The following is a 20,763-nucleotide window of genomic DNA, read 5'->3' as shown; positions in this document are numbered from 1 at the left end:
TCTTCTTTGAACTCAAATAACAGATGCCTCCATTCTGGGCTTACAATTAAGTTATCCACAGCCTTATCCAACCCAAAAGGCTTAAGGGCTTCCAAGTCAATCAGCAACAGAGGCAAGATGGGTTTCTTTTGGAACTGAATGTATCTCTCAGCAAAACCATCCTCACTAAAATTCAGTTTGTCCGACCCAAACTTGGGTGGGATTGCAGGTGAACTACTTTGAGCAATTTTCTTAGTGCTTCTTGTCTATACAATAAATAATACCAGTACAAGCTAATCATAAGACATTGAGTAATAGGACCCATATAAAATATGATAGCATTCAATCCACAACATAGATAACCTTAATGATCTCAATAATACATATACTTCAAGGCACTAGATTTTTCCAAAATTACGCATCAAACTAAACAAAGCACAATAGCCTCAATTGGAAAAAATGCAAACATTCAATGAACTATTCTCTAATGAAAAGATCACTCAGCAATAAAAATCTCTCATCAATAAAGATCATTTAATGCACCAATCCAAAATCACTCATCCTGTGCCGATACCACAATAGAAGTATCAATTCAAAATAAATTTTAGCACTAATTATGCAAGAAAACAAACGAACAACATAAACATGACAAATTAAAAATGAACATAGCACAAACAATACTCTAACATCATAAAATGTAAAAATTTAAACAAAAAGGTAAAAATTGAAACAAATAAGTAAACCAAGTTAATGAGACATACCTTAGGAGCCATTGGAGATGAAAGTTGATGCAAAAACAAATCCCAAATAGAAACCCTAGGGGAAATTCGAACTAGAACACAAAATCAAAAAATAAAATAGGGCAAAACTAAGAGAGAGGATGGGTGAGTGAAATGGTGATATATTTAGTGAAGAAGATGAAGAAGTAGGGGCAATAGCGTGCGGCTATGGCGAATGGCAGAGATTAGGGTGAGGGCAAGAGAAACAGCGGCTAGGGTTGGGAAAAATAAATGAGAAAAATGAAATAAAAAGAATAAGGGGAAGGGAAGGGAAAATGTACGGGCGTGCCGAAATTCTTGCGGAAAATAGGAAAAGAAAAAGTTAAGGAAGGAAAAAGAATAAATATAAGAAAAAAGAAAACAAAAAAGAAAAAAAGGGAAAAATGCAGGTGCGTGCTAATGCTTGTGCGATACTTACCTGTTTCCACGAATCTCTATAGGTACAAACCTAAATTCAGCTGAGCAATTTCTGTACTTTTCACATCAATACTCCTAAACAACATTGTTCCTCATCAAGCCTTGCTACCTAAAAGTCCAAAATGCAACACGAAAATCAAATCAAGAGAAAATAATAAACACTAATAAATACCACACTAATTAAAATATGGACTCAATAAAGGAAACGCTTAAATAAAAATAACGAAAATAAAGATAGCATAAGGTGTCTCTCATGAAGCGTTTTTTTAACGTTATTAGCTCAACATTCCACTAGGTTGATCATAGATTAGACAGAAAAGGTCGTGCTAACTGGTTTCTCCTCATTGATCAGCATATTGAAGTGTTTCAACCACACTGCTCATTGACTATAAATGACTCTTATGATCCAACAACAATTTTAACGGCACTAGAAGGGTAAGATTCAATCACACTATAAGGCCTTGTCTATCTAGATTTTAACTTCCCAGGAAACAACTTAAGCCTTGAATTATAGAGTAGAACCTAATCCTCTAGTTCAAAATGTCTCTTCAAGATTTTCTTATCATGAAAGTACTTAGTTCTCTCCTAATAGATTCTTGCATTCTCGTATGCATCCATTCTAAACTCATTCATGTACAAGTTCCATGATTCTCCTCTATAGATATTATGTTAGGAACCCTTTTGTATTAAGGTTTTGATGATACTAAAGATAGGAGTTTAGACCCCCAATTCACTTAGTCAAGTCTAATCTTAGCTTAGAACGAGCAAAAGGATAAACTGTTGTTCAAGGGTCATGTATTTGTGTTATTCAGCTCGTTATCTCTTAGCTGATAGACCTCAAATTGTCTAAGTACCTAAGGACGAGTCATGGATTCTAAAGCCCTGAAGACTGAAGACTTGGAGACATGAAGATCAGAGAATAAGACCAAGAGGTATCAAAAGGACAAATCATGAAAGGGCCCACCTCTTGATAATTATCAAGGCCGATGATAAAGAAGGACCGTTCGAGGAGTTATTGGACGAATGATAAGCTCAATTATTCGCTACTAAGCATTAAGGCATGAATCATTACATGACTCGTGAGGACAAGTCAGAAACATTCTCTAAGTAATAAACAATCCAAAACCTTATAAATGTGGAGTGATCAACCTTGGACAAATAAACTCCTAAAAACATATCCCAAGGTCAAAACTTTCATTAAATGTCATGTCCTTTGTGCAAGATTAAAAGACAAATTGTCTGCACATATTAAGGATTAAACGACCATAAAGTACTGACACCCACATGGGCTCAATACTTAGCGGTTATTACACACTAGTCAAAAGGTGATTCGAATTTTTGTCTTCCCTCCAACGGGACAAATTTTCACACCTATAAACACCCCTTTCCTATTCAGAAGGAAGAGATGATCAATTCTAAGATTACAAGCTTTCAAGTTCAAAACGTATATAAGCGAATAATGTGAAAAAGAGAGAAAAAACTCCATAGTCATTTCTAGAATTATAAAGAAATCTTGAGCTACCTTATTGTTCATTCAAGCATACTCAAGCCAAGATTTCAGTTGGAGGAAAGAAGAAAGTAATCTTCAACCAACCCACTCTACTTGGAGAAACTAAAAAGAGGAGTAAACTTTGTAAAGTTAAAAAACCTGATGGAAGTGTGTTGTCCGGCTTGGTGATCAAGGAAGCATACTTGGAGAAGTTATTGTACTAAAAGGGAAATTAGTGCAATCCTTCATGTGTTGTGAAGAAGAGTGCAATATGCATCGTTAACAACTGAACCACTATAAAAGCTCTCTCTCTCTCTCTCTCTCTCTCTCTCTCTCTCTCTCTCTCTATTTACGTGTTTATTATTAACTACTGCATATCATCGACCAAGCCAAAACACTTTTCTAAACATTATCAAAATCCTGCAAAGTAAAATAAACTTTAAACAAATATTTTCCGCTGCAAAATTGTACTTTGACCAAGTTCAAAAACCATAATGAGTATATTCACTCTCCCCCCTCCCCTCCTAAACTCACTTCTCTACCTATCAGGTCCAACAAGTGGTATCAGAGCAGTTTCCTTGATCGGTAAACACTTTGTGCATACATATCTCTCACTTTGCACCATATCTTTCTCTAAAATCGATCATTATCATTCAAGGCATTTAATGTTTAATCTGTCTAAGTTTGACGACTGGAAAGTTCGGATGCAAGCTCATTTGTATGCTATACACAATGAGATGTGGGATGTCATAATAGACGGACTCATCGTGATAATGATGGCAAACCCTAATCGAGCAACAGAAGGAGTCGGTGCACCTAAGATGATAGTTAAGCTAAATTCTTCCTTTGGTCCAAAAGAGAGAACTCGCAACAATCTGGACAACATTACACGAGGCATTTTTACAAAACCCTTGACGAGACGTTATTTCCTAGAGTTAGGAAGTGCAAGACAGCCAAAGATATTTGGGAGACTCTCATGATTATAGTAGAAGGAAATGAGCAAGAAAATGAGAATAAGCTAACGATAGCTATGAAGAAGTTCAAGGACTTCAAAATGGGATCAACCGAATCTATCACAGAGATGGAAACCTGATTTATGAAGGACTGAACGAGGTTGCAAATCTCAGAAAGCAGCTCACTCAGAAAGAGATCAATCTTAAAATCCTTCGAGTCCTTCCCAAGTCCTGGGAGATAAAGGTGATAGCTATAAGAGATCACCAAGTCCTCAAGAAGATTCGTACCACCCAAATTTTCAGTGATCTGAAAGCGTATGAGTTTGACTGCGAGACAACACATGAAGCTGAACTAGAGACATGAAATGTGCCACTTGTTGCTAGTCAGCAACCATCCACATCTTCAAGGTCAAACTCCAACCCCTCTGATTTTCTTACTAATGAGCAGTTTGCTTTGTTTATTAGGAAGTTTAAGAGATTGATGAGGAAAAATCAATCTCACAATAACTCGGCTATCCTGAAGTCATCTAGCCGAAAACACACTGAAAGGACGAGTGCTCCAAGAACTCGTAAATCTGAGGACTCGCAAATGCTTTGCTACAACTGTAGAAAACCTGGTCATTTCAAAGTTGAATGTCCATATCCTATAGTTCGTAAGCACCAAGACCAGACCAAGGGATCTGGAAGTCAACCTATCCTAAGGAATGATATAGTAGAGAACAATGGTCACAGTTCAAATCATTCTAGTAGTCACCAGAAGGGTGATCGAAGATGTAATTAAGCTCTGGCTGTTGAGGAAACACCTAAGAAGACAATAGACGGGCCATGCACATTGAGCTCAAGCTTTGAAAGTGAAAGCTCAAGTGATGAGAAAAGACTCATATGCCTCTATATTCATGAAGAGTCAGATGAAGACATTTGCCTTATGGGCCAGCTCGAGAAGTAAATTCTCCTACTTAAAGAAGAATGCAAAGCAAGAGAAGTAAGAGAGCAAAATTTGCATAAGGTAATAGAGACATTTACTAATTCGTCTAAGATAATAGACCGAATCGTAGACGATCAAAGACCGTCCGAGAATAAAGTCGGACTCGGGTACAATTCCTCTCTAGCACAAGTCCAATTGACCAAACCCATAATATCCTTATACTAGTGGAGGTTTAAACTCTAGGTTTGTTCAAGGTCAAACTTTGCACCCCGAGCCATTGAAAATTGTTGATAAGGGAAAGAGACCACAAATAATGAACCAACCGAAAGGAAAGGCTGTGCAACGTTGCTAAGTAAGGGACTGCTTGCCCCGAAAGTAAAATATATATATTTTGAAATTTGAAATCATACTTTACCATTTTCAAAGCTTGGCTGCAATGCCATAATTCAGAAAATTCAATAAAAAATATTAGGTAAAGTAAAAACATATGGAAGCGCAACCACAACATAATGGGACAAGGTCCTTTGGATTCAGGCCCTAATGAACAGTATACCTAAACTGAACACTTCACAAAATTTCCCATTTACAATGGAAATCGGACTCTAACCTTGAGTGTGCACACCCCCAAATGAGGATTCCAAGCCTCAACGGGAAGTTACCAGCCCTAGTAGCCAGGATAAGGTTTCTACTGACTACTCTTGAAATTATGGTACACAGACCCATCTCAACAGAACACACCATAGTGCCCTAGTACCCGAGGATTGTTCCTTACGGGCACTCCTCAATTCATAGAATAAATTAACAAATTCACAACAATTCTCATAAGATCACAGAGCTTCCAAGGCCCTTGTTCACATGAGGACTATATATTATAGAGGACTATGAGGATTAATTGTAACACCCCACTTTTTTCACTTAAGAAAATACGGGTAATTTTTTTTATTACGAATAACTTTTACAATAGCGGAAGCTTTCTACAACAAGAAAGGAAAAAGGGGTGTCATGCCACGTTCGAGTATCTCATAATCAAACGCACAAGCTAAAACTACTTAACTAAAACCATCACAATTCTTACTAATACAAGATGAATTCTATGGATTTAATTACAACCTTTATAAAAAAATCTAACGTGAATCACTATCATGCCAATGCTCCAAATTGTCATGCAATCATCACCTGCAATAATAACTAAGGGGGAAAACAAAGTCAGCACGACGGCTGGTAAGACTTACCCCACCCTGTAAATCATTTTTCACATAGCACATAGCACTTTGGAGCACATAATTCCATATTAACCCCATAGAATATTTTATACTCATCCACGTAATCATTTTTAGTCCATTAGAATATACTCATTCTCAATTCAATCAAGTTATCGTGGATTCTAATTTCATATAACATTTCATAATAAATAATAATCAAATAATCATTTAATTCCTCATAAAATACTATACTTTCACAACTTATCATTTTCATAAATAATAGGATTCAAATACCAATTCACTCACATAAATAATTATTTAACTCCACATAAAATTCCATAATATCAACATTTTTTCCATTTTCATAATAGGATTTAATCCTTTATTTACCATATATAGTATACTTTTCAAAAAGTCATATTCTCAAATTTCTTAAAAATTTAACTTTGTGCCATACTTGCACACCACAAAATACATATGAAAGCACATCACATACACAATGGGACAGGGTCCTTTATACATAGGCCCTAGTGAACAGCTCCACGTTGAACACTCCGCAAAATTCCCATGTCAATGGAAACAGGACTCTAACCTTAAGTGTGCACACCCCCGAGTGAGGATTCCAAGCCTCACCGTGAAGTTACTAGCCCTAGTATTCGGAGATTTTTCCTACCGAATACTCCTCAAAACAGGGTACAAAGACCCTAGTGGTAGGCATGACCTAACCACTCCTCAATCTCAACAGGACAATGAATGCCCTAGTATCCGGGGATTGTTCCTACCGAATACTCCTCAACAGGGCATAGCCCTAGTATTCAGCATACAATTGAATACTCCACAATTTCCAAGTCACATATCTTCCATAAGTTTACAAAATATTTTATGTAATAAAATATAGCCCTTAGGCTCTCAAAATCTTTTGACCAAAATTAATTTATCAAAAATCCCAAACTTGAGTTCTTAATATAGATTACACCTCATAATATTTCCATAAGTTTTGAAATCAAGACTTAGCATAAAAGCTTGTTCATAAATTTCATAGAAAAATAATATTTGTAAAATTAATCATTACTTGCATTGTACATCCAATCTCTCAAAAATGAGGTTTTCTTTCAATAAAACTCATTTCGCAACCAAGAGTCCAAAATCTACATTTTGGTCAATTTATTTCATTTGTCACTAACATGCGTTCTACATAATATGGAGGAGTCCTATGTACACACAACATATAAGTAAAATTTAAATTTGTAAGGAATGTACATATCCATACATAATTCGTACGCCACTTATTCAAGTAAACAAATAATGATTATTATTATTATATTTTTTTTATAAAACTTCGTACGGCATTTAACAATGAAACAAAATAATAAATTTTGTTATTATTATTAGTATTATTATTACTAATAAAATAACGTACGTACATAACATAACCTTACTAATCAAACATATTCATACTAATTGACAATACTAACTCGAGTAATAAATTATGTACATTCAATAAGAAATTAAATGTAATGCTTATACATACATACATACATACATATATATATATATATATATATATATATATATATATATATATACCCATAAAATAATAATAATCATAAGCATACTTACTTAGGTAAGGTTCTTTACATATAATCATATATTTACTGTTATTTTTTTATAAAACCTACGTACGTACTACACATATATACTTATATATCCATACACACAAGAATTAATATATATGTATATATTATGTATACAAGATTTTAAGTACAATTGTTCATCAATACTCTCAAATACCATAATCTCTACCACAAGAGATAACTTGTACTATAAAGGTAATACATGCTTCAAGAATTTATGTAAGACAACCATGATTCGATCAATCCACACAAGAGACAAATTATGTTTCAGTCATAGTCTAAAACACATAAGGGCAAGGCATAAAACCACAAACCCACTTACTCACATTATTTAATCATTATCACTTAAGCATTATATCCATGAGTATCCTCATCAAACTATTTTCATTACTTAAATCATCTTCACACCATCATCATCAGTAAACCCACATTTCAATCTCTAACAATTCTTTTACACAGATTCTTACTAATCATCATACTCCCACCATAAATCAAATGTACAAATAATATGTTCTCACAAATATATAACAATTTCTATAATAATAATAGTATAATATCGCATAAGCACATATTAAATAATTTAATTGGGGTAAATAAAATTTGAATGGACATAAATCTTACCTAAAAACCGAAAATTCACCGAGTACCCTCAAAACAGTTTTTGACAATCTTCTAAACGTCCATATTTTTCTTCACTCACAAATCACAATTCATATATATGAACGTACTACTATAGCTCTTCTCTTCCTATCTCCTTTCTTACGGCGCAGAAACAAATATAAATGTATATATGCACTCTTCCCAAACGGTCACCATAAATATATGATTATACGTTATGCCCTCTTGCCCTTTTTTTTCGGCGCCACTCTACATCACACGAAACCTCCTCAGACCATACCAAACAAAACCTACTTTTTTGTCATTACGTACCATAAATAACAAATTAAAACTCCATAATATCAATAATATAAAATATGCACAATGCTCAACATCAATATAAGTATATATATTAATAATAAAATTTTATTTTGAAGTTCACTGCCCAAGACTAGTACTCTGATGTGGAAAGGAGGAAAATTCAGAATTTTATTTTGAATTGAAACTCACATTTCATTTTTTTCCTATTCTTGTTTTGTCTTCTATGGGAACTCCACGTGACTCCCACTTTCCAATATTCAAACCTCTGCTGAATTACAAATAAAACTACTGTTTTAAAAGCTCTGAATTACAAATAAAACTTCTGTTTTAAAAGCTTTGGGGAATCGAACCCATGATTTCTAGTCTAACTTAACATATAACTCCGAAAACATAAAGCCACAACACTAATTGTGTAAGTTCTCACCCCAAAATGTATATATATATATTTATATACGAATAGCAATAAGGTTTTGAAAATAATCTATTATTGCTCAGATTCAAAACAAACACTTCTCATAGAAACTTAAGGCTTTGTCCAGCAAGCCATTTCACCTCTTGTTGACTATTTTCGAAATAAATAAATATATACATATACATTCGAAAATATATATTTTCTCATAAAATAATAATTTTCAAAAATTGTTAAAGATCTTGTGGTCAAGTGACATTCGGTGTCCCAATTAATACTCCCAAATGGATGATGGGAGTGGGTTCGAGCCTCAGTGGATATACTACATTGTAATAGATACTCAAAAAAAAAATTTCCAAAAATTCTTTTCGGCAACATAAAATATAAATATTTCGAAAATAATAATAACATTTCTTTAAAATACTTACAAAATTTCGGGGTGTTACACTAATCCTAGCCATCAAATAAAAAAAACATAAACGAAAATAATAATAACATTTCTTTAAAATACTTACAAAATTTCGGGGTGTTACACTAATCCTAGCCATCAAATAAAAAAAACATAAACGACCTAGATTAGAAGATGATTAATATGGTAATGACGCATGCAATTAGTATTATGGAAGGATTTTGATTAACTAATATAGAATCACTATTGAATTGTAATTAAGGTTAGAAAATCAGTACTGCATTCCATACGGACGAAACAAAAAACAAACCAAAGACTCGCGTAGAAAAGGTTATGAACACCGATGTGTGCCTATTTACTGAGTATTGTGTGCCTATAACGTATGAGTTGTGTGCCTAACATGAAAAATAATAGAAGTAGCTTAATGAAAAGTTTTAAAGATTTACTGAGTATTGTGTGCCTTAGTACTTCTTTCCTGTCTAACTAGGCACACGATTTAATTATTGAGGCATACATTATATCAGTAAATGTCACACATTGTATGCTTCCTTACGCATGCGGAATATAAGTAAAATATATGCACAAAATTCTTCAAAAACAAAAATTAATAAAACAAAAGCATTTAGTAATCAATCTAACACTTTTAAAACATATTATTCCTTAAATTTTTCATTGCCTACTTCAATTATTATTCACGCTATGTGCACAACTCATACGTCACAGACTCACAGGTAATTCAAGTATCTACATGAAGTTGATTAAAAAAATTCTTCCCAAAAAAATTAATAAAAACAAAGCATTTGAATACGACATAGGCACACACCGGTGTTCACAACCTTTAAAAAAACAATTATCTTTAAAACTTTCATTAAGCTACTTCTATTATTTTTCACGTTAGGCACACAACTCATACGTTATAGGCACACAATACTCAGTAAATAGGCACACATCGGTGTTCATAACCTTTTCTATGCGAGTCTTTGGTTTGTTTTTTGTTTCGTCCGTATGGAATGCAGTACTGGTTTTCTAACCTTAATTATAATTCAATAGTGATTCTATATTAATTAATCAAAAGCTTTCCATAAAACTAACTAAGGTAAAATATCATCTTTTACCTTAATTAACTTAAAAACTAATCTAAACATTACCTAAATCTACACCATTAATTTTTAGAAATCAATGGCTAGGATTGATCCTCAAAATCCTCTATAATACATTAGTCCTCACATGAATAGACTTTTATATATATATATATATATATATATATACATATACATACTTAAACATCTAACCTTTACACATTATATGATATTCTTATATACAACAAACAATTTTATATAATTATGTCTACAGTTACATAAATATACACATACACTAATCTTACAAGTATTATGTACTTAGTCTTATATATTGACACACACACACACACACACACATAACCGTACTACATACTCATAATAATTGGAAGGGCAAGCAAGGAGAGTAAAATCCACTTACTTGGAAACTGTAGGTACACCCTAGAAAATCCTCTTCTAACCCTTGTTGGTTCCATTCACCACCTCTACTAGCAACAATTTTCCACCAACAAAAATACACAAGGAAAAGTTCCTATAAGATACACATATATAAACTAACTATAGAATTATAACTATAATATAAACACTTACTTATCAAGACTTTGCTTCCCAAGATGGATTTTAATCAAAAGAAAGAAGAAGAAGAATTTTTTTTTTCTTTGTGATGTTTTCGGCCAAGAGAAGGAGGAGGGAGGAAAACAAGATTAATACTCCCCCTTTGAATGAAAATAAATCGGATATAATCACAAATTTGAAAACTCCCAATCATTCTCTTGTAACTCCCAATCTAAAGATTTATGATAATAAAAATAATAATTTGATAGGATAAAGAAATCTTGATTTGATATGGATTATATGTAAGCATGTAAACCACATTGATCAGTTAATATGTGGTAATTAAAAGCGGATCTACTAACCTCCAGCCATAGTTTATAATACTTTGGTTGTTGTGACCGATGCACTTTGAGAAGAGACTCCTAAGCTGCTTGTGGAGTCACCGTAAAACCAAAATTGTTTCTCTCACTTGGCTCAGTAATTTAGATGGTGTATTGCGTGAACTGAGCAGTGAGAGCACTAGGGGGTCTATCTATAGTCCTACATCCTATCAATGTAGGTAACCGACTACCTAATGCTGACCAAAGACTAGTACTTAGTCAGCCTAAATAGTTTGCACCACATAAAATACTTAATTTATTATTATTGATAATAATCCTAATAATAATAACATAAAGAAAATGATACATTCTCCCACTTGGTGCAAACATGAAACTCCAAGAACAAGATTACACCAACCATAATGACACGTCCTCCTTAGCGCGAGTAGTATCCATTATGATCAAATGCAAATTGCTTTAGAGTACTTAGGTAATCAACTTAATGAAACAAACCATATGTTCATTTCAAGTCCACTGAAGTATTTTCTTAATTAGATAAAACTGAAATAAAGTGTACACACTAAAATAAAATATCTGAAGTTTCTGAAGTGCAAAAGAATTTCATTAAATTGAACTGAATGTATATACAAAATTTATAAAGTGGGCGAAAGTCCCATCTTTACAACAAGATCCTTGAATTTAAATGGAGATATGCCTTTAGTCAAAGGATCTGCTAACATCAACTCTATGATAATGTGTTAAATGACAACTTATTTGCGTTTAACACGCTCTCTAAGGGTTAAGAACTTAATGCCGATATGCTTAATTCGACTCCCACTTTTGTCATTTTTAGCACAACAACATAGTTGTCACAGTCGACTTTAAATGGCTTAGATATAGAATCTTCAATTCTAAGCCTAGAGATGAAATTCTTGAGCCATACACCTTCCGAAGTGGCCTCAAAAAACCGTACCCAGAAGTTGATCTTCGAGTACCAACATAACCAGCGAAGTCCGCATAAGAATAACTAAGAACATCTAGGATGTTCGTCTGCCCAAAACCCAAACTTATCACCTTTTGCTATGGGAGCAATACTCGGTGAACAATTCTGCATCCGAAATCTCTCCAAAACTTTGTTAATATAGGTTTCCTATGATAGACCCAGAATGTCCTGGGACCTATCCCTATGAATCTTTATGCCAACGACAAAAGACACATCACCCATATATCAAAATTTTGGAAAGAAATTGTTTCACGTCGCGAAGCATCCCCACATCATTAGCAGCAAGCAGGATGTCATCCATATATAACATAAGGAAACATATTTTACTCCCACTGACCTTCTGGTATATACATTGAACTAAGATACTTTCAACAAAGCCAAATAAAGAAACGACTCCGTCAAACTTAATATATACCATTGGCGAGAAGCTTGTTTCAAGCCATATATGGATTTCCTAAGCCTACATACTAAATTTTCACCACCGCTAGAAGATAAACCTTTAGGTTGTTTCACATAAACTTCAATTTCTAGATCACCATTTAGAAAAACAGTTTTCACATCCATTTGTTGCAACTCAAAATTAAAGTGTGCAACTAAAGCCAGAATGACCTAAATCTTGTGTAACCTTTTGGACTTATTGTTTGACATACAATCCAATTTAGGATGTCTGAAAGACAATTAAATCCATTATCTTTAGTGGAGTATTTTTAATGACCTTTTTCTAAATGATCACTCCTACTAATTAATGAATAGCACTTATAATTGATTTGATCAACGAATTAATGAAGATATAATTCCCCACCATTAGTTGGCATACTAAATAATCAATATTTGGTTCCAATAATAGTCTAATATTTCATGGCTTCTAACCACAAATAAGACTGTGCACAATTCGTGGCTTGTGAAAAACGTGTTAGGATCATTTTCGGCACCAATGTCTGATTTTTGTAGATACGATACATAATAACTAGGTACTGCTGAACGCCTCACCCGAGTAGACCGTCTTAATGTTAGAACACTAGCACCTTGAGAAGGTTGTGGCGCAACTACCTCTTCAGGAACTGAGGGCAGTTCTTGAATTTGTTCAGTCTGCATCGGTTCAGGAACTTGCTGAAAATCCTGAATTGGATCAACCATTGGTTCGAAATCTGGTTCAGGAGGTTGCTGTAAGTCCTGAACTGTTTCTTCCAAAGGTTGAATTTCAACAGCTTGTGGAATTTCAACAGTAGGTTGTATAACCGCAGGCGGGACTGAAGGCACGTTGCGTATAAGTACAACTCCGTTAGACGACGTAGAAGGGCGAGAGTCAATATGATCAAAGAAAGGAACTAGGTCCTTAAATCGATCTCTCCCACTAATCAAGTCATCGTCAAGAAATTTTGCATTTCTTGATTCCACTATCCTAGTAGTATGGGTTGGACAATAAAACCTATAACCCTTAGAAGATTGTGCATATCCAATAAAGAAAGCACTAATAGTCCTNCCAACCTTTGAAAAGCTCAAAAGGTTTCTTGGGGACAGCCTTGGTTGGAACACGGTTCAATATATACGTTGCCGTCTTAAGAGCTTCGGCCCACAATGATTTTGGAAGTGTAGAGTTGCTTAGCATACTCCGCACCATATCCAAAAGAGTCTGATTTCTTCGTTCAGCAACACCATTTTGATCCGGGGAACCCGGCATGGTGTATTAGGCAACAATCCCATGCTCTTGAAGAAATTTAGCAAACGGACCCATAGCTTGTCCATTTTCTGTGTACCTACCATAATATTGGCCACCTCTATCTGACCTAACTATTTGTATGTGATACCCGGTATTTTTAATTAATATTATTTATTATTTTTGACATGGATATAAATAAAATTTATTATTATATAATGTATAGTTATACTAATTTATTATTATACTATTTTATGAGACCCAAAATTATTTGAGACTAGTAAATAATCTATTATTATTTTATTCCTAATTATAATAACTAATTATATGCTTAATTTCAAACTATTATACTATTAATTTCTTACATATGTATGTGTTAAAGTATGCATGGTACGTATGCACATATGTTAATATATATATATGTTGAGCTGTATTAGTTATGCATATCTTAAACCTTCTTAGTATATATATATAATATATATATATACACTAATTTCCCTGGGAGCATAGCAACTTAACTATTCGTAAAAAAGAGAAGAGAGGAAACCTAATTTTTCTTCACCATTATCGTTCTTCGTTTGCGGCGTCAATTTTCGTTTCTTCCCCAATTTCGGCGTCACTTTGCGTTTCTTCCCTATAGTCATCTATTCGTAAGTTGTTCATAGTTTATGAGATAATTTAATTATTATATGTATGTTTATTGTGTATTTGGTATTTGTGTTTTGGGTAGAACGTGAAACTGAGGCGGAACAAGTGTAGGATTCGAGAGTTTTGGTGAATTTAGGATCCAGGTAAGTGTTTATGTCCATCAAAACCTACTTTCGCTCTGTAAACATATGTATTATTCCTTGTTTATGTGTATGGATGCTATATTATTAATTTATTGTGCTTGAAAAGGGAGAAATTACTCAATTTGTTTGTTGTCTGGAAAAAAATTCTGACTGTCGCAGTCTGAAAACAAATTCGTGAAAAAATACTTTTTGAACTCCGATTGACCTGAATTTTTTTTAGAGGACCTAGACTTATGATATTTATGTATATGAAATTATTTTGTTATATATATACTTCAGTTTTTCCAGAAAAATTTCGTAATGTAGTGGTAGCATGCTGTCAGTTAAATTTCTGCTCAGCGCAGTGTTGGGAAAAATTTCGAAACAAATACTTCTATACTTTGGATTGGCTTGAATTGTTTTGTGCCTTCATATCTGGAAAATTTCGTGTTTAGATGTGCTACCCATTTTCCTTGGAATTTTCTGCAATTCTGGTCATGAATTCTGAAATTTTTGTCAATTTCAGCTTATTGTGTGTCTTGTTAATTGTTGAGCCATTGAGAAATTTTTATTTGGATCATGTGAATATATATATTGGTTTCAAGTGTGATTGATGGGATTCATATAGTTATGTTGAAAAACGGGGGTGTTACAAGTTGGTATCAGAGTCTAGGTTAGGCTATGTCAACCTAGAGCCTAAGTTGTGAAAACATGATTTCAGAAACTTCGGTTATGATCTTTTAGGAATAGGGAACTAAGCTGCAAAGCTTAGGATGTGAACTCTTGAGTAGGATTGACGGAGGTTAAGGCCTTAAGATTTGAATATTCCCTAGGTGATAGGGTAAATCAAGATGATGAGACCTAGGAAACCGTGGTGAGAATGTGAGTTTCATTATATTTACCTTGGTAATTGACAATATATGACTGGAGTGATTAATTGTGTTTGATAATACTTGCATGTGATTACTTGTTTGACGATATGATACCTTGATGACATAGTGTGCAAATTTGCAAAGCTTTGTGATTGTGTTAATTTGAGAATTCACTTGTCGTTAGTGTGAATATTCTGAAAAGAAAACTGTGGCTATTGCACCATGAAGGTGTGCATCTTTCTGGTGAGTCCTTGGTTGCTAAACAAGTTTTGATTTCTTTCTGGTTTGTTAAAGACTTCAGTAAAAACAACAAGAAACATGGAAGATTTGCCTACATTTTGTATCTATGTGCCTATTTGTGTATAAAATTTATAAGGTAAGAGATACCCTTAGATAAGTGTTAGTGACAAGAATGTACGTTATTATGTAGAAAATCACTATGCCGCCAAGAAGGAATGTTGAGGGACAAAATGCTCAAGGAAATGATGTCCCTACTAATGTTGAGCTTGCCCAAGGATTGCAACAGTTGACTCAATTGACCCAAGCCTTGGGAAATGCGCTACTTCAAAATCAGAATGGAAATGACGTGGCCAAGCGTGTGGCAGCACGCCATCCACCGAACTTCTTGGGGCAAGAAGATCCTATCGTCATGGAAGATTGGATCCGCACTTTCGATAAGCTGTTGGATGCCGTTAATTTCCCGATGGAACATAGAGTGGACACGGCTGCGTATTACCTTCAGCAGGAGGCTGACAACTGGTGGGCTAATGTTCGACCGGTACTACACCAGCAACCCAACTTTGGTTGGGAGACTTTCAAGGAGGAGATGAGAGGAAGATTTTACCCAGCCCATGTCAATATGGCCAAATATGATGAATTCCTACACTTGAGACAAGGACGCATGACAGTTCAAGAATATTATGCTAAGTTCTTGGCACTAGCGCGATTTGCACCTGCTTTAGTTCCGGATGAGCCTAGGAAGGCCGAGAAGTTTATTAACGGACTGAATTTTGAGACACAAAAGGTTGTATGTGCATTGACGTTCCAGACCCTAAACGAAGCCTATAGCAGTGCTGCTAGTCATTATCGAGTGCAGCAGATTCAGAAGGACATAAATGGAACGAACAATAGGAAGATAGATGACGATGTGCAGCAAGGAGATAAGCGACCTAAGTTTAATTTTTTTGAGCCAAGCCGGAATTTTCAAAGAAATAGTAGCAACAATAATGTCAGAAATCGTCAGGGTCAAGGCCAAGGATTTGTGAAGAGGAATCAAATGGGGGACAAACACTTTAACTGTAGGATATGCATGGGGGATCACCCAGGAACAGACTGTCAAGGAAATTTGGTGAAGTGCTATAACTGCAACAAGATGGGACATAGGGCCTATGAGTGTAACACCAAGAAGAATGGGGATACTCAAAACCAAGGGCAGAACATGAATGGAAGTAATCAAAATGGGAACAAGCCTAGGAATCCTGGAAACCAAGGTGGAAATGGTGGTGGGAATCACAATCCTGGCAATAGGAATGGGAGCAACAATAACTACACTCAGAACAGAAATGGTGGCAATGGGCAAGGGCGGATCTTTGTTATGAGCAGAGCTCAAGCAGAAGCTAATGATGTGGTTTCAGGTATATTCTTAGTAAACTCTATACATGCTTATGTATTGTTTGACTTTGGTGCGTCAAATTCGTTTATATCTTCTACTTTTATTAAGAAATTGGGGATAGAACCAACTTCTAAGATAAAGATAAATGTAAAGATAGCCTCAGGTAGAGTGATGACTTGTGAGGATATGTACGAAAACCTGTCAATTGTTATTGCTAGAACATACTAACATGGAGACTTAATACAATTTGAATTAGATGACATAGATGTGGTGTTAGGCATGGATTGGTTATGTAACACCCCGACCCGGCTATACCGTACATACGAAGTAGTTACCGCCACATCTAGACTGAACCCTGACCGACCTCGGTAGAGTCCACTCTAGATGCACAGGCTAAAGAAGAAAACTGCTTCACACACACACACTTTCTACTAGACATAACCATATGTTCACTTCAGCAGAAAGAAACAAAAGTAGCTAGATCAGCTACGAATATATATATACCAGAGTTGACTACTAGGGCCCCAACACACCAAGATTGAAGTTACTTACAAACATACTAGCCAACTAAGTTTACTATGGCTACAAAAAAATATTTACACAAAATAGGTTCTTCCAAAACCTTCCCAACCAACCATCTACTCTAAGCGGCGGTACACCGGTCCGGAGTATGTTCCCCATACTAGATGCCACTCACCCGCAAACCAGGTGAGATGGTCCAGAAAGTAGCAAGGAGTGATCACCATAGACCACTCATCCCAATAATCCGAAGGACTGGGGTCCCACGGATAAGGATAGAAGACGACAAACTCTAGGGGATCACTCCCCTCTAACACCTCTATGGGATAAAACCCATGCCTAGCTTGGGCACGATCCAGAAAAGTCGGCTGCAAGTTGCGAACCGGAATGCGAGAAGGTGTAGATGGGTAAGTTGGGGGAGGGCTGTACTGCGGAGAAGGAGGAGCAGGTGGATCAGGAGCGTAGCCAGGAACATAGGGGTCTTCACCTATCAAAAACTGGGAGTAGCCATCATAGTCCATAGTCGGGAAGGTGAACTCAGATGAGCTCCCTGAGCTCACCGGGCTCCAGGAGCCCACACCAGACGACATCTATTAAATAAAAACACATTGAAGTGTAGTTAGCACGACGGCTAAGTAAGGGATCCATGGGTCACCCAAAATTAAATAAAGGTTTGCAAAACAGGTATATTTAAACAAAACCTTTATTACCATTCTCCTCATTGACACTTAACCTGCAAATAGGTTATCAAGTATAGCTCTCGCAAGTAATAATCAAGAATGGAACAACAATAGAAAGTCTTTGGATAAGGGATTTCTTAACAAGAAACACATTACTCAACGCATCACTAAACATTTAAGCATGTAAGTAAGTAGTGGAAAGATTTTATGAACTTCGCATTTAAATCACCACTCTGTACTTGAAAAGCTTCCTCATAGGGAAATTCCACTAACTTGTTCTCAAGAGGATTCATCAACACCCTTTCTTGCTAAAACAATCATCACATCTCTCTTCAGCGTAGCTACAGAGTAACTACATTTTCATACGAAATTCTCCACATAGTTTCTTTGTAGAAAGCGTGAGGCCTTTGGAGTATTCTCTTGACTCCCTCTCTTGACCACTTGGATCATCGAACTCGGGTTCAGTGGTCATCACTCGGTCTAACACTGATCCCCTGGACGTAAGGTTCGTTAAAATGATCCCTAGCTGGCCCTACTAGGTCCATAGAAACGACACCTACCCGGACTTTCTAGAGTAACTATACTTTAAGTGTGCACCCCCGCAGGAATACCTCATCCAAACGAGTTATATAGTACCCGGCGAATAGACTTCGCTCCTTCCGTATGAATGATCATACTAAATATAACAACCTTGGGCAAGGGCACTTTAAGCCACCCGAAGGATAATCAAGGTCCTCCTCAACTTTACTAGAAACTAAGGGTTTGAAAACATTTTCCCTTCTTCCTCATCTTCCTTGAGTCAAAAATTACTTTTTGGACATATTCCACAAAACCAAGTTCCAACTTGAAAACATTCAACTCTCTTAACTTTGTCCAAAAGTTTTATTTCTCAAAACATTTTAATAGTACACTAATTACCATACACCGGGGTAATAAAGTGTAACTATCCCACATTATTTCATTATCACATCACATATGTACATAATACTTCATATATGTATATAGGCAATTAACATAACGTCTCACCCAATTTAGGCATACTCACATAAAAGTTCACATACTACCCATATACATAGTATAATTTCCACAATACTCATACGTATAGGTATACACGGTTAACATATATATATATATTACATATATGTGTATATGTACATAATACCACACTTTATTTTAATTATACATACATACCCATATTTATACACATATATGTACATATATACGGTTTACATATATACACACATCACACGTATATATATATATATATATATATATATATATATATATATATAAATATATACCATACTTATACATACATACATATATTATATAATACTCTTAGCCTCTCTAATTTAGATATTTATGCATATTAACTACCACATCTCCTCAACACAAGAATTTATTCCTATATATTATGCAAAATACAATTTCATATATATTATACATACAATCATGTACACAAGATTTTCACCTAAATCTCATCATATTTCAACCAAACAATCAATTATCCAATTTCAAGTGACCTTAACCTACTTAAGGGATTCCTTACCTCGAGAAAGTTTACTAACACCGTAGAAGCAAGTCTTGGACTTTTTCCCCAAGTTTTACTCAAAACCTTAAGAGAAAAATTAACATCATAACAACAAATATTAAGAAACTAAGCTTAGATTCAAGGTCTAGGAAGGAAAATAAAGCTTTCTACCAAATAAAATTAAAGTTTTACCGAAAAGCTTGAGACTTGAGAAGGAATTTTTGGCTATGGAAGTAGAGCTCTAATGGAGGAAGAAGATGATCTCACTCTCTCTTTTCTCCTTATGATTTTCGTCCAAATGAAGAAGAAAGGTGAAAAAATGGCTTTATATTTGGATCTCACTTGGTTGACTAGTCCACACCAACATTTGGTAAATAATTGTGACAAGTGTCACTTTCTTATGGTTTGATCTTGAAAAAATATCTTAGCTAGACTGATCGGGATTAAAACAGATGAATTCTCGGTAGAAAATAATTTAAATCAAATAATTTTCGAAACCAAAAATTTTTCCCAGACTGAAACTTAAAATTGGGCTAGGTTCGGTACACCGCGAAATTTAGCGATGTACGATCAAAATAAATTTTCGCTGCCTATGGGCTAATTTAATTAAATAGGAAATTCAAGAATAATAATATGGTGTCTAATAATCCATTTCCTAGGACAAACGGGTCCGAACACTAGTTCCTAAAATTCTTACGGTTCGTGACCGGTACGTACGATCGCAGCTTATTAACAACTATTTTAACTAGCAAAAATTATTCTGAATAACTATGAATCATATCTCAAGCATGCCAATGCTTAGAATAAAATAAAATTTAAACCTCTCTTTTTTCTTTTTCTTTTTTTTTTTTGAAGAAAATATTTCGGGGTATTACAGGTTAGGTAAGTTTAAGGCCAAAATCATATGCAATGAACAAAAGGTGATTCTAAGAGGTACCAATGGAAAGCGAATGTCATACAAAGGAGGTATAAGCAAACCAGAGGTGAAATTGGTGATCATGCAAAGAATGAAGAAGTACGTGGAGAAAGGCCATGCAGCTTACTGGTGTATGAT

Source organism: Ipomoea triloba, chromosome 5, assembly GCF_003576645.1.
Source record: "Ipomoea triloba cultivar NCNSP0323 chromosome 5, ASM357664v1".
Classification (NCBI taxonomy): domain Eukaryota; kingdom Viridiplantae; phylum Streptophyta; class Magnoliopsida; order Solanales; family Convolvulaceae; genus Ipomoea; species Ipomoea triloba.
Note: the sequence above shows the minus strand (reverse complement) of the source record.